Raw genomic sequence first — 16761 nt, 5'->3', positions numbered from 1 at the left:
TCTCTCTGTTTGAGACTCTTCCCCACTTTGTCTTATATTAGTTTCAGTGTATCATGTTTTATTTGCAAGTCCTTGATTTGCTTGGACTTGATTATATAAAAAATCAACAAAACCAGAAGCTGTATTTTTGAGAATATCAACAAAATATATAAACCATAAGCCAGACTAACCAGATGGCACAGAGACACTATCCAAATTAACAAAATTAGAAATGAAAAGGGAGACATAACAACAAAAACCGAGAAAATTTAAAATTACTCAAATCCTACTACAAAAGCATACCTAACAAAACTGGATGAAATGGACAATTTTCTAGACAGATACCAGGTACCAAAGTTAAATCAAGATTAGACAAATTATCTAAACAGTCCTATAATCCTTAAATAAATAGAAGCAGTTATTAAAATCACCCAGCCCCCCCCCCCAAAAAAGCCCAGGATCAGATCAGATGTGTTTAGTGTAGAATTTAGAATTCTATCAGACCTTCAGAGAAGACCTAATATTTATGCTCTTCAAGGTTTTCCACAAATAAAAAGAGAAGAAACACTACCCAATTTGTTCTATTATGCCACATTTATGCTCAAACTGAAACCACACGAAGACCTAACCAAGAAAGACAACTTCAGACCAATTTCACTTATAAATATCAATGCAAAAATACTGAATAATAATTTCACAAACTGAATCTTAGAACATGTCAAAACTATTATCCATCCAGATCAAGTAGGTTTTAATCCAGGGATGCAGGGATGGTTCAATATATGGAAATCCATCAATGTAATCCACTATATAAACAAAATCAAAGAAAAGAATATGAATATTTCATTAGATGCTGAGAAACATTCGACAAAATCAACAACCCTTCATGGAAAAGTTTTGGAAAGATCAGGAATATTCAAGGCCCATAAATAAACACAGTAAAAGCAATATGCAGCAAGCCAATAGCCAACATCAAACTAAATGGAGAGAAACTTGAAGCAATCCAACTAAAAGCACAGACTAGACTAGATTCTCTCCCTATATATTCAATCTAGTACTCAAAGTTCTAGCCAGAGAAATTAGACAATAAAAGCAAGTCAAAGGGATAACAATTTGAAAGGAAGAATTCAAAATATCACTATTTGCAGATGATATGATAGTATACTTAAGTGACCCCAAAATTTCCACCAGAGAACTCCTAAGCGGATAAACAACTTCAACAAAGTGACTGGATATAAAATTAACTAAAAAAAAAATCAGTAACTCAGATAATAAAAAGGTTGAAAAAGAAATTAGGGAAATGATATCCTTCACAACAGTCACAAATAATAAAAAATACCTTGGTGTGACTCTAACTCAGCAAATGAAAAATCCGTTTGGCAAGAACTTCAAGTCTTTGAAGAAAGAAATTGAAGATCTCCGAAGACGGAGAACTTTTGGAGGAATCATCATCTCTGACCTCAAACTGTATTACAGATCAATTGTGATAAAAACTGTATGGTATTGATACAGAGATAGGCAGGTAGATTAATGAAACAGAATTGAAGACCCAAAAATGAGCCCACACACCTATGCTCACTTGATCTTTGACAAAGAAGCTAAAACTATCCAGTGGAAAAAAGCATTTTCAACAAATCGTGCTGGTTCAAGTGGAGGTCAACATGTAGAAAAATGAAAATCAGTCCATTCTTATGTCTTCATACAATCCCATCATATTTAAGAGTTCTATCTTGGCTTCTCTATTTTGGATCCTGATAATTTGTCATTTGTTTTGCTTGTTTGTTCTTGAGAAGCATTTTATGAAAAATATAAATGTTATATTGTTTTCATTGAAGTTACTTTCAGTTTATTGACATTAATGTTTTATACTTATTTTCTAGTTTAAAACTTGACCACTATTTTTTTTTCTACTAGGTTTGAGTATAACTTACACATTTACAAACAACTTTATGCAGTGAATACTTTAGGGTCATTGATGTGTTTTGTATTTTTTTCTTGAGGTAATCAATATTGAAAATGTTTAAAATACTAATTATACTTACCTTCTTTTTAAGATTCTTGTATGTGGCTAATGTTTACTTTACAGTATTTATGTATATATTTAAAAGAGTATCTATGGTAGTTTGTTGGTTTGTTCTGTATCTTTCTCTATTTAAGCTGTTGTTGGTTTGATTACAGGTGGTGACATCATGATGTTGTGCAACATACAAAGTTGGATCTATTTTTGGAAGTTCTGCCACATGGAGTCAAGGATGCATGGAGGTCATGGTGTCAGAAGACCATGGCTCTTTAGTTACTGGTTCCGGTCAAGGACTCAATGTACCCAAAAGTACCAGCACAATTGACCAGTGTGTTAATGCTCATCTTGGATACCCTAACAGTTATAGGACATATGACTTCAATTTCAACCCATACTTCTATTGAAAGTAAATAACCAAAAAGTCGACTGGCTTAATTCAGATTTTATTCCATAGTTGTAAGAGGTAATAAATAAAAAGGATTGCATTTTTAAAAGTCATTTGTTTTTACTTGGTATTCTAGTATTTTACAGATTTTTAAATGATACTGGCATTCAAGAATTGAGTGAATTACTTAAAACTGCCTTAAAACAGTGATAAGATATAATGTGATTGGCACCTACATTTTTGGTAAGAAGAACCAAAGAGGCAAATGTAGGTTAATGCAAGAAACAGTAGGTGGAAGTTAGGTAGACTAGTGGACTGCTGCAAGAGTAGAAAGTTGTAAATGCTTTGAGGTCTCCAAGACAATTATATTACTTTTCTTTCATGAGCTAATATGGAAATATACAGTTCTTACAAATGCATCTATGTTGTTTTCTCCCAAGCAAGTCGCTGTGCTCATGGAGTAGCCTTGTTGGCACATATTATAAGATCAGGAATGGGACGGAGTATACAGGTATATTGTCAAGTTCAGCTGTAGTTTCAAGTCTCTGTTTGAAAAGTAAAATTCTCAGAAATAAAAACTACCTCCAAGAAGCCTGGCAGCACCTTGATTCTTATAAACTATCATTGATTTGCATATTTTCTAAGAAAAGTAGGATGTAAATTATACTCTTTTTAACTGCTATTTATAAACATATGCCAACTATAAAGATGGAAGTCCTTCCAGTTTTGAGAGGTGTGAAAACTGAGACTTGAATTTTTCAATCATTATTATTGTTTGTTCTTCTTTTAATCTTTCATCAATTCAATATTAATTCCTTTCTTATAGAAATTAGTTAAATTTCCTCACTGATTATTACTTAAAAATTGGCATAAAAGCCAGTTTCAATTTAACTAGGAAGTGAAAAAAATTGAAATACGTTAAAAGACAGTAACCACAAATATGGTGGGTCTTTTGCATCTTTAACCTGTTTGTATGGTGTGCCCAATACTTCCTCTGATCCTGCCTCTGCTACTTACTGGATGAAGAATTAATGTTTTTCCATGTTTAGTTTCTCATGTGAAAGTTATAGATATTTAACAATAACAGACTCTTCCTATCTTCTACTCCTATTAAATTAATAAAATAAAACTCATGTAACTATTTGATACCAAGAGTGGCTTAATCCCAGAAAAGTTTGAACATTTCAAGAGCACATAAACATCAAAGCCTTTATTATTTTTCCTGGAAAGGCTTTTATTCTGCTTCCTAAGAATAAATCGGTGAAGATCTTAGCACTCAAATACACTGACAATTTTTAGCACTTGTCATATTAGCACAACAGCAATGTATTCTCCGTGACCATCAGCCTAATAATGTATTATACTATGTGAATAATTATTGACAATTATGTCTCATTAATATGATCTTCTAACTATTTTGCTATTTATTTGATTCAGTATTCAACTAAGAAATATGACGTATTTAATTTGTCATGTTTGTATACTCTTTTTATTCTAGAATGGTTTTTTTTCTTTCTTTTGTGTCTCTCATGATTTTGACATTTTGAAAACATCTGTTTAGTCAGGCTTAAAAATGCTTCATATTATGAATGAATTTCATCATTTTCACATCTGAGTCATACATTAGCACAAAGGCTGAAGATATTGTAGCTATTTTCATGTTGAACATATTGCTATATTTGATCATTTTGGTTAAAGTCATCATCTCCCAGACTTTTTTCCCCATTATGATTAACATTTAGTTTATAAAACAATAAATAAGCACACTGAATAATTTATTTCTCGACATTTCTATATCCTCTGTTTTTCTTGCCTGGGTTAATAATTATAAAATTAATACAGGATAGTGATTTTTTTGATTGCTTGAAAAATTTTGCCAGTCTTTCTATTGAATTAATCTAATCTAATGTTGATTTGTTTAGCCTTGTCTACTATCTTTACTGGGTCCTAAGGACGCTTAGATTTGCTTTGTCAAGTTGAGATTAATTTTTCAGCAAATGACCCCTAGTTCCTCCTCACTTTTAAAGATGGATCCCGTTGACAATCTAGTTTAATTCACCTTTTTTAGCAATGGACACATGATTTCTAAAGTACTGACAAGATAGGAACAAGATGATAGGGAATTCTGCAAGAGAAAGTGGCAGAAGTACCTAGTACCCTTTTCCTGGAAGTTCCTGTTTCAACCCATCAAACCATGGTTTGACCTATGTGCTGGCTAAGTTTGTGTTTAAGAGGTAGAGTCAATTGAAAGGAAGAAACCTCAAATGAGACTAATCTTGCCTGGATGTAGGGAATTTTCTTAATTAATAATTGATGTGGGACTGCCCAGTCAATCATGGGTGGTGCTAAACCTGGCCTGGGGATACTGGCTTCAGTAAGAACACTGGCTGAGCAAGCCATGATTGACAAGCAAGCAACCCTCCTCTGTGGACTTCAGCTCCTGCCTCCAGGTTCTTTCCTTATTGTAGTTCCTGTTCTGACTTCCTTCAATGATCAACAGTCATATGAAAGTGTAAGCCAAAACATCAAGTTGCTTTGGTCATTGGTTTTCGCAGCAATAGTAGTTATGTCAGAAATTAGTACTAGGATCATAGAATATTGCTGTGAGAGATCTGACCATACTGTTTTGGGGAAGATTGTGGAAGCATTTGGAAATTCTGGGCTAGACGAGCCATTGAGTGTTCCAAGATTGGTAAGCTTTTCTATGGAATTTTTAGAGATAAGATTGTTGAGAACAATGGAAGATCCAGCTGATGGAGTCCTTACCTTTAAATTTCCAGAGGGAAGTTTGAAGTCCCTGAAAGATTCTATTAGGTATTTGCTTTTTTGAGTTGAGAATTTGTGGTTCTGGTTTGCTGGGCTTAATCTGGTTTAATTAAGCCATGATTAATGAAAGTCCAGAACCACTGCCTTAACACCTTTGCTTTACTGAGACTGTTGACGGTGGTGAGCTAGAGCTAGGAAACTAGTGGTGATTAAGAAGAGACCAGCATCACTGAGGTGCAATTTTCTGAGAAGTGTTTCCTCAGAGTCAATATCCAGAAGATGTGTTCCAGAGGTAGCCGGGGTTGTTGAGGTTTCATCACAACAATAGTAACTGTAATCAGTGCAACTTACATCTTTGAAAAATCAATACATTGAAGGCCCAGCCATTAGTACTTCTTCAGCTTTGAACTGTAGTTAAAAAGAATTTCCTTATAAAGTTAGCTTTACAGAAGGCTCTTAGAATAGATCTTAATACAGTGTGACTTATGCTTTTGTTAAAAATTAAGTAAATAATGGTATAACCTAGAAATTTGGGAGAAAAGATGATGAGAAGATAATAGAACACGGAAACCAAGGAGGCCTCAGGATGAAACTGATCCTTGACCTTGGACATCTTTGTTACAAGATATTTAAATCCATTTCTAGTTAAGGTGTGGCACAGCCTTTAGCACACACTTTTATTCCCTCTGGCTGAAATACAGACACACCCTTACTACTCATCTTTAATCCCAATCAAAGAAGGTAAAGTTAGTTTTTAAAAGGAAGGATCCTTGTTAGAAAGCAATGTCTAATTGAGTGACAAAAAAGGTGATGAATCAGAGAAAGATTTGACAGAACAGGATATTCCCAACTCTCACCCGAAGAGAGAGGAAAGGAAGCTACTAAAAGGGGAGACAGACGGTACATGAAGAAGAGGGTAAAGTGCAGGAATACAGTGTTATTCATGGAGAGAAGTACAGAAGACTTGGGGTGGGGGGTTGTTGAGGAGAGTTTCACAGAGAAGACTGAAAAGGTAAAGACAGAATGAGCAAGCAAATGAGAAGGAATCAGAAGTTCAGAATAGATTGCAAGAGTTATTTTGGGCCAAGGAGAGCAATTCAGAGGCCTAGAGAAAGTCAGCTGAGAGAGCAGTATGAACCAGAAGAGCTGAGCTAAACCAGCTAGCCACAGCCCAGCAAGAGCCAGGAAGGGGTGAGCTTATTCAACAGCAAGTCTCAGAGGCTGAAGACATCCTAGGCCTAGGTAAGAGTGCATGGAGGCTGGAAACTTCTAGGACTAGGACTAGGTTATCAGGTGAAGGCAATAAGCCTTCCAGGTAACAACTACAGCAGGAGAATAAAAGCTAGACACTCTCTCTCTCTCTCTCTCTCTCTCTCTCTCTCTCTCTCTCTCTCTCTCTCTCTCTCTCAATTTTTTTTTGTCATCTTGACACAGGCTAAAATTTTTTTAAGATGAGGAATCCTCAACTGGATAAAGAAATCCCCACCAGACTGGCCTGTGGGGATTTTATTGTGTGTGTATATATAGGTGTGTGTGTATATAGGTGTGAGGTCTTAGTGTGAGGATGAAGTTCTAGAGTGAGGGAAGTACTGTATGAAATCTGCTTCAGAATCTTGAGAGGGAGGAGGAACAAGTCACTATCCCTTTAATTTTAGGCAACCCTTTGAAGAAGCATCTTTTTTTTTTTCTTTTCAAAACAAGGATTCCCTTGGATATTTTTAAGTAAATCCTCTGCAGCAAGTCTTAATCCCAGCCTATGTTGATCAATGTCAGATGACCTGTGCTACATACAACACTGCTAATTTTGCCACCTGAAGCAAGTATCCTAGAGGATTGTGTTGGAGTTTCTGTTGGGAAGGGTGAGGTAGGGTGGTTTTGGTAGCTTGAATCATCATGGAGTAGGGGTTTCTTTCTTTCTTTCTTTTCTTTCTTTCTTTCTTTCTTTCTTTCTTTCTTTCTTTCTTTCTTTCTTTCTTTCTTTCCTTCTTTCTTTCTTTCTTCCTTCCTTCCTTCCTTCCTTCCTTTCTTTCTTTCTTTTTTCTCTCTTTCTTTCCTTCCTTCCTTCCTTCCCTCCATCTTCTTCCTTCCTTCCTTCCTTCCTTCCTTTCTTCCTTCCTTTCTTCCTTCCTTCCTTCCTTCCTTCCTTCTTTCTTTCTTTCTTTCCTTGTGTGTGACAAAGGCAGAGATTCTAGCTGTAAGAATGATCATTCATGTGGGGGTGGTTAAAGTTCAATCCTCAAAAACTGCAGAGGAAAATGAGAGCCGGGATTTAGCTTCCACCACGATGAGGCCCACGCTGCTGCGATGTCTCCACTTTCACTGTGGCTTTGTGATTTCTGCCTTTTAAATTCAAAGTCATCACACTTACGTTATCTCAAAGTCAAGGCATGAGGATGAGCAGAACACTTTTGAGGCCACTGACAATCTTAGAGGAAAATCCTTGGCCTCTAGTAACACAGTTTTTACCCTGTACTTTTTAAATTTAATACATCTATAATGACATTTTAGGGGTGAGAAATGGGAACATTAAACATAATCATAATTATGGCTGATAATTTACGTATTTGTTTCAGTTTCCAGCGATAATGGAAAATAAGTGTATGAGTCTTATGAATGCACAGACAGAGTTAATTTTATGACAATTATGCTTTCATTTCATACTCTTCATCAGAAAAATAAAGAATTTTGATTAAACTCTTGGATTCAACCCTCTGAGAACATAGGGAATTTCTCATAACCTTTGTCTTGATCCCCTTTGGTGTGATGAAATCAACATAGCAAAACAGCATTTGAAAATAACTCTTTTTAGCCACATGCAAATAAAAATCTTTTTATTTTCTGAATAAGCATTAGCCAAGTATATATGTAGTGGGTTTTTTTTTTTTTTTGAGTTCTATTTAGAGCCACTAGTGGTAAAATATATAACAAACTTGACAGGATGCAGAGTTACCTGGATCCTTAGTGGTTCCAGGCTACTATCCTCACTTGGAGTCCTCTGTACCTGTAGAAGAATGTGGAGTATGGGTTAGGTAGGTTCAAGGCGGCTCCATGGTGTTTGCATAGCTGTGTCTGTTGTTCAGGCTACTCAATTTGCCACTATGGCAGCGAAACCCTCCTTAGAAAAAAAAAGTGCATCGCTACCATCGTTGCATGTTTTCCTTGTATTTATTTTTAATTTAAATTTTGAAGAATTGAGAATGTCATACATTTTTCTTCACTCTGTCCCCTAAATTCTGCCTATTCCTCCTCCCTCTGACATTCATGACCTCATCCTCATTAGTACTGCTGGGCCGACACATGCACACAGAAGTGAACACATCCTGCTGAGTTCATTTCATGTTGCTCATATGTTTAGAGTGGGGCACTTGGGATTAGATATCCATGGAGAAGACTTTAGAAGTCACTGATTGCACACAGCTCTTCATCTAGGGTTGGGGCCTTGTGAGATTTCCCTGTTCACCTGGGCATGCCAACTGGGATTTTCATTGTCTAGGTCTTGTTTGGCGGCCAGACCTTTGAAGTTCATGGTTGCATCTTTCCTGTCATATAGAAGACCAAATCTCAGCAGATGTCATGGTCCTCTGACTCTTGCACTCTTACAGGTTGCCCTCCCATTCATCCTTCATGTTCCCTGAGTTTTAGGGGTTGGGTTGTATTGTAGATTTGTCAGCTGGTGTTGGGTACTGAACAACCATTTGTCAGTGGTTCTCTGTGTTTTGGCCAGTCGACCATTTCTGTTGTCTTCCTGTGACACAAAGTTAAACTTCTTTGAGGATGCTGTTACAGAATCTTAAATTTTAACAGATTCATAAGTGCATCTTATTTTTGCACAAATTTAAAACATTATAGCAGATTTTCTTCCAAAACATTTACATGACTAATACTAAGGATCTCACAATGGAGTATAGCCATCTCTATGAGTAAATCACAGATAGCCACGAACAGTTATTATGATGGTTGATTTTCTCTTTGTTGTTACTTATTTGCCTGGATTAAAGGATGACTAGGAAATCAGTAAAGTTTGCTTCAGTGTGTTTCTGTGAAGGAATCTGCAGAGAAGAGTGTCATTGTGGTCAAAGACCCAGATGAGAGTAACCACCCTAAATGTGGGCAGCAGCATGGTTCAGTAGGCTCGGTGCTGGGATAGAATGACCAGCCGAACCGAAAAGCTCCTGACCAGTCTCCCAGAGCTGCATGCCCAGCGCAGCACTTGTTTGCTCTGGCTGCTTGAGTCCACACTCCTTAGCCCCAGAGTCTAGGCTTTTGCCAGGAACTCTCCAGGGTGCTTTGGAGCTTTTAGCCTTAGACTTGAAAGGCATTGTTTTGTTCCCAAGCTTCTGGCTTCTAAGATTGAGCAGAGTGGCTCTTCAGTCTGGAGTTGCTTCTTTCTACATTCATCCTAGATAGATGAAATAGGTCTAGAATTGACTTGCATTCTGAGAAGAGGAAAGGATTCCTATGTCCTCACTGTTCAGAATCTCAAACTTAATTTTCTTCCCAAAGGATAAAACTGCATGCTTCAGAGGCTTGTTCATGTGTGTGGCCTGTGCATGTACATGCCTGCACCAGTGCATGTGTATGTGTGCATGTGTGTCCATTTAGGCCAGAGGACAACTTCTAGGAGTCAGTTCTTTCCTTCCACCAAATGAAGTCCTAGGAACATAATAGTTAAGGTGTTGTTGCTAAGCAATCTTTATATATTAAAGCTTTATATATTGGAGCCACATTAGAATATTTGTTCTGCATCTTTCCTCCGTCTTGAATTGCACCAGCCTATTTATCATATTTTTTTCTCAAACTTTCCAGGTCTTATGACTAGACGTATGGAATCCTGGTCTCATTTGATAATTCTTTCAGCCCATTTCCTCTGCCACTTCTGTGGTGTAACTGTGGTGGACTTTCTTGGTTTAGGTGCTCATCTAGCTAAAGCTCTTGCTAAAGATTCTTTTTCCTTACCTAACACTTCTCTGGTCCCTTGTACATCTTTCGTGCATCATGACAAGTGCTAATTTCGGTGGCAAGGCCCTTTTGGATCAGGTTATCACCGCCTGCAATCCATCTGCCATGGTATAGCCTCCTATTCACCCACACACATATTTTGAGAAACTTTTATTTTTTTAAGATTTATTTATTTATTTTTAAAATGAGTACACTGTAGCTGTTTTCACACAGACCAGAAAGGGGCATCTGACCCAATTACAGATGACTGTGAGCCACCATGTGGTAACTGGAAACTGAACTCTGGACCTTTGGAAGAACAGTCAATGCTCTTAACCACTGGGCCATCTCTTCATCCCTTTGAGAAACCTTTATAATATTTATTAACTGGTTGATAATTTCATGCAATATATTTTATCTTCACCATAATCCTCCATCTCCTCTGAGATCCATCTCCATCTCCCTATGCCTCAACTTTGTTTATTCTTTTAAAAAATAATAACTCATCACATTGGAACAATGTAAAATTTTTTATTATGAATATATAATTTAAAATATACAGATAAGCTGTAAATCTGGTAAATGGTACACCTTATATTTATACATACCTATTGTTCTTATTTTACCCTGTCAGGTTTATTATTTATATCCTCTTCTTACAGTAAATGTAAACATTTTTATATTATACATAACACTTTATATATAATAACATATAAATATATAATAAAGCTATATTATATATAATGATCTGTACTATAATTTTATATAATAATAATAATAACACATAATTATATCCAAATATTTTAACATTATATTTCTGAACTTTTTGATTGCAGATGGTATGCAGGCATCCTATATGTTTTATAATTATGACAATATATATTTTCTAGGAGTAGAGAGTTATTGGGTTTAGTTAACAATATTGTCACTTCATTTCTATCTAGCTGGCATTATATTTCGTTAATTTGTTCCCTAGTGACTTCATGGATTCCTATTACAGTAGAGCTTATGGTCAAACCTCATCTAGTTACCTTTCCTGTTTAGTTAGGTTGAATGCAGAAAATCATAACACCTTTCCGTCTGTCTGTCTGTCAAACAAATTAATATTCTTGAAAAACAAAATATCTTTTAAATAGCTTCCCCTTCCCTGGATATTTTATCTGTTAGACTCTTTCAGTACCATTTCAAATATTTCTTGATTTAATACCACTAAGGCAGGCAAGAACCAATTTTATCATTGTTGTTTTAGCTTAACAAAATTTGTTTAGCTTAAAAGTTTATTTAGCTTCAGAACTGGCCACAGGCCTGGAACACTATTAGATACTAAATGAACATTTGACACCTGACCAAAGTGACAGGCCATTTGAATAGCCATGAGCCTACCTGGAACTGAGATTTATCTGTACATCACTCTGCGGGATTATCTTGCAGCTTCTAAATACAAATGGGTCAGAGTGGAGACCCCAGGCTTTCTTCCCTCTCTCAGCTTCCAGCTGCAAACCAGAGTTCGGGTTCCCTCCTCCCATCGTCCCTTCATTTTGCTCAGGGTTAGTAAATATGTCCCATTCTAGTGGCTCCATGGGACAAAGGTTCACATTTCTCTTCATTTTCCAAAACAAAAACGAACAAACAAACAAAAATCCCAAAACAAACACAAACCTAAAGGCAGGCTTTTTTCCTAGACAGCAATGATAGTGTATTAAATGAACTGTAATTGTCTGCTAAATGTATTTTATAAACAAGCAAACCAGAGCAGAGTGTTTTCAAGCCTTTAAAATACTTGGGAGACTAAAAATAGCCTGCCAACCTTGAGCACAAAGCTGTCAAGCCAAAGACATTAAGTATTTCTGAAAAAGAATTCAGAGGAGGTTGGTAGAGAAACATTGAAATTCACCACGAATCTGTTTTGTTTTTGTTGTTTTTTTGTTGTTATTGTTGTTGTTTTTTAGAATAAGGATGCAGTTATAACACCAATGCATATTTACCCTAAATGAGAAGAATGAATTAACAAATTCCAGTCACATTGTAAGGTTCAGAATGAGTGAGATTCTGTACATTCTGGAATATTTTCCTCTAGTTTTTGGGATTGTTATGTGTGTCTGGTTTGCCAAGTTTGTATTTTATTAGATTAATGTGGTTAATGCTAAAGTGTTTAGACATGAAGATATGCTTACGCGTCAATAGACATTGGGGAAATGCTGCTAAATATGTCTCAAAATGTTTCTCAGGAGTGTGAGCAGTTTAAAACACTCCCATTTGAAAAGTATCGGCAGTAATGAACTGTTAGTCAGAGCCAAAACAGAGAAAGGGAAAACAAATAAGGTGGTGGCAGAAAGCTCCTCACTGAGGAATATTTTCTGCTAGGGAGTCCGTGGGCATTCAGTTGTCTCATTTAATTATCCCTTGTGTGATTCAACCATTATTTATGAGCTTCGTGCTCTTAAAGAGCTCTGGGCTCTGCTTGCCAATGGTATGGCATATGATGAGGCCCAGCTATGCGGTAGGGGGATGTGTGTGCTAATGCGTCGGTCCACACTCCTGGCGTGTTTTCTATCAGAACTCATCAGCTGCCAAAGGATGCATAGCTCTCTCTTTAAAGATAAAACAGTAAGTAGGGTTTTAACATTGTGTGCGGTTTGGCAGGCATCACATACTCCTGCATTATTTAGGTAGAGTACTGTCCTTAAAATATGAGCAGTACATGCTCCACATTCAATAAAATTCATTTGCATGAGACTTATACCAGCTTCAGATTTCATCTTTGTCACTTGCGGTGAGGAGATGAATTCGCAGAAATAGTCTGTTTTAATTAATGTAGCTGTTAAGCATATGGCCAATAAAAGAATTTCACAGTTTGACTTTGAATCCAAACCCATTTCCACCTCCAACCCTAGTTTGAATGAAATTCTCCACTGTGGGTCTTTCTGGCTTTCTGCTGAGTTAGGGTGTTTGTAGGAAATATCAAAGTAAGAACTGTAATGGTTGTTTGGAGGATGGAAAAAAGTCTGGGAGAGACATAATCAATTATGAAACACATCAGCATTAAAAAAAATGTTTGAAAGAAAATGAATGGGCAGCATCGGTTTGTAATATACTACGAAGGTGAATAGTCATCAGTGAAATCAGCAATGATTTTGTCAGCATGAGTTTAACTTAGCTTCATCTAAAAATAAAAACTCAATGTTTCATAAACATCCTAAAATGAAAATCAGTGTTTCTGTTAAGAGGAAATAGAGTTCAATATCGTTTGATTAAAATCCATTGCCTAATAATAACTTTCTTTTTCAAGGGAAAATAGATTCCCAATTAGAGAAATATATATGGCCAGATCTCTGGATACTAGTGATCATAGTTCATGCATATGACTGAGCAAATGAGGAACGTCATTCAGTGTGGCAGTGTAACACAATTTCCTTTTTTTTATTTGAAATCCCAAATTAGATTGAGATGACAAAGATAATGTAGTCACAGTGGAGAAAATTAATGTTCTCATTCATAGCTTAAAAGGACGATGAATAACAGATACACATGTCACAGCAGTGAATCACAGCCAATACTGAACTGAGGAAAGCAAGCATCCTAAGTCTAGACAGTCAGAAGTTTCCCTGTCTCACTTCTTTCAAAGAAGCTTTCAAAGCCTCAGCAGTGTAAGCAAAATTCACAACTTTACCTATATCTTTGAAGGTTTGCTTTTCTCTTCACTCGTGCAGAACATCTTAGCACACACGTTGCTCTTTGCCCTGATACACATGGAATCTCTGGCACAGAGGTCTTCTAGTGTCCATTGAGTAAATGCATAGTTCAGCTATGTGAAGACACAGTCTGAGATCCCCCCATGGCTACTTAATAAAGAGAAATTTATTGAAATTATCTAAATGTCCCACTGTTTAGAAACAAATTATAATATCTGAGCGGAGTGGGAAACTACATAAAACTTCTGACCCCACCAGCCAGCTGACCATTTGATTTTCCTACTATATTTTATTGTATATTCTCTGTATTTACATTTTAGATGCTATTTCCTTTCCCCCAATCCCATTCCCCCTCTCCCTCCCATTGCCTCCATGAAGGTGTTCCCTCTTCCAACCACCCCCTACCCACTCAGCACCTTAGCATTCCCCTAAACTGGAAAAAACAAGCTGTCGCTTGACCAAAGGCCTCTCCTCTCATTGATGCCAGATAATGGTATCTACTCTGCTGCATATGCACTTGAAACCATGAGTCTCTCCATGTGAACTCATCAGATAGTGTTTTAGTCCCTGGGAGCAGTGGTGGGATTGATTAGTTGATACTTTTGTTCTTCCCTTTCAGCTCCTTTAGTCCTTTCTCTAGCTCCTTCATTAGGGTCTCTATGTTCATTCCAATGGTTGGCTGCAAGCATCCTCCTGTATCAGTTTGGCTCTGGCAGAGCCTCTGAGAAGGCATCCATATCAGGTTCCTGCCTGTATGCACTATGTGGCATCAGCAATACTGTGAGGGTTTAGTGGCTGCATGTAGGATGGATATCCATGCGAGGCAATCTCTGGATGATCTTTTCTCCAATCCCTGCTCCTCTATTTGTCCCATTATTTCCTCCCATGAGTGTTTTTTTTTCTCCCTTCTAAGAAGGACTGAGGCATTCTACTTCTGGCCTTCCTTCTCTTTGAGCATCATAATTTCTGTGAATTGTTTCTTGGATATTCTGAGCATTTTAGGTTAGTATCTGCTTATAAGTGAGTACGTACCATGACTATTCTTTTGTGACTGGGTTACATCACTCAGGATGGTAGCTTCAAGTTCCATCCATTTGCCTAGGAATTTCATAAAGTCATTATTTTAATAGGTGAGTAATACTCCATTGTGTAAATGTACCACAATTTCTGTATCCATTCTTCTGTTGATGGACATCTGGATTTTTTCCAGCTTCTGGCTATTTACAAATGAGGTTGCTATGAACATGGTGGAACATGTGTCCTGGTTATATGTTGGAGATTCTTTTGGGTATATGCCCATGAATGATATAGCTGGGTCCTCAGATTGCACTATGTACAGTTTTCTAAGGAACTGCCAGACTGATTTCCAGAGTGGTTGTACCAGCTTACAAACTCACCAACAGTGGAGGGGTATTCCTTTTTCTCCACATCCTCACCACCATCTGTTGTCACCTAAGTTTTTGTTCTTAGCCATTCTGACTGGTGTGAAGTGGAATCTCAGTGTTGTTTTGATTTGCATTTCAGTGATGACTAGTGATGTTGAACATTTCTTTAGGTGCTTCTCAGCCATTAGATAATCCTTAGTGGAAAGTTCTTTTTTAGCGCTATAATCCGTTTTTAATAGAATTATTTAATTCTCTAGAGTCTAAGTTCTTGAGTTCTTTGTATATATTGGATACTAGCCCTCTATCAGATGTAGGATTGGTAAAAAATCTCTTCCCAATCTGTTGGTTAAAGTTTGGTCCTTCTGACAGGGTTCTTGGCCTTACACAAGCTTTCCAATTTCATGAGGTCTCATTTGTCAATTCTGGATATTAAAGCATAAGCCATTGGTGTTATTATTAGGAAATTTTCTCATGTGCTTATGTGTTCTAATTTCTTTCCCACTTTTTCTTCTAAAGTTTCAGCGTATCGGGTTTTATGTGGAGGTTTTTGATCCATTTGGACTTGAGCTTTGTACAAGGAGATAAGAAAGGATTGAGTTATATTCTTCTACATGCTGACTTCCAGTTGAACCAACACCATTTGTTGAAGAGGCTGTCATTTTTTCCATAAAATATTTTTAGCTCCTTTGTCAAAGATCATGTAACCATAGGTGTGTGGGTTCATTTCTGGGTCTTTAATTCTATTCCATGGATTTACCTGCCTTTTTCTGTACCAATACCATGCAGCTTTTATCACAATTGATGTGTAATACAGCTTAAAATCAGGAATGTTGATTCTCTCAGAAGGTTTTTGTTTGTTCATTTGGTTTTTGTTTTTGTTTTTTATTGTTGAGGATAGTTTTTGCTATCCAGGGTTTTTTATTATGCCAAATAAATTTGCAAATTGCTCATTCTAACTCTAAGAAGAATTGAATTGAAATTTATGTAGGGATTGCATTGAACCTGTAGATTGCTTTAGGCAAGATGGCCATTTTTTCTTTTTTTCTTTTTTTTGGTTCCTATATTATTCATGACACTATTGCTCCAGAGGACACATCTTGCCAGACCCGTTGTTGTTCTGGCTTTTAGAGTTCACAGCTGGGTAAGACTTTACTTAGTTTTCTTCTGGTAACATAAAACCTGCCAACATCATAAAGGCAAGTCAGTAGGGATAAAATTTCCAAGCTGGCATTGGCTTTATTTCTCCATGTCCTATGACTCTAGTATATATCTTCATTGATAGATGATCCCATCATCAAATTCTGAAATGTATGCAAGGATAATGTCAATGCCTTGTCATATTGGGAGATTTCTAGGTAATTCTACAGACAAACAACATGGAAAGTTAACCCATACTATTAGTTTGATGGTGTCTGATGTCTAGAGTTTTTGTTCTATACAGGCACATCACACCATTATACAGTGGTAGAACATGGTCCAAGAATGGATTTGTATGAGGAAAATTCCGAATGCTTGAAAGAAAACTCCCGCAAAAAGAAGACATGAGTCTTGTGACCTTGGTTTCTTCAGAACAGAATTGTTTTTGGAATGTGATTT

This window comes from Micromys minutus, assembly GCF_963924665.1.
Source record: "Micromys minutus genome assembly, chromosome: 2".
Lineage (NCBI taxonomy): Eukaryota > Metazoa > Chordata > Mammalia > Rodentia > Muridae > Micromys > Micromys minutus.
The sequence above is the reverse complement of the archived record's forward strand: the minus strand, read 5'-3'. Positions refer to the sequence as shown.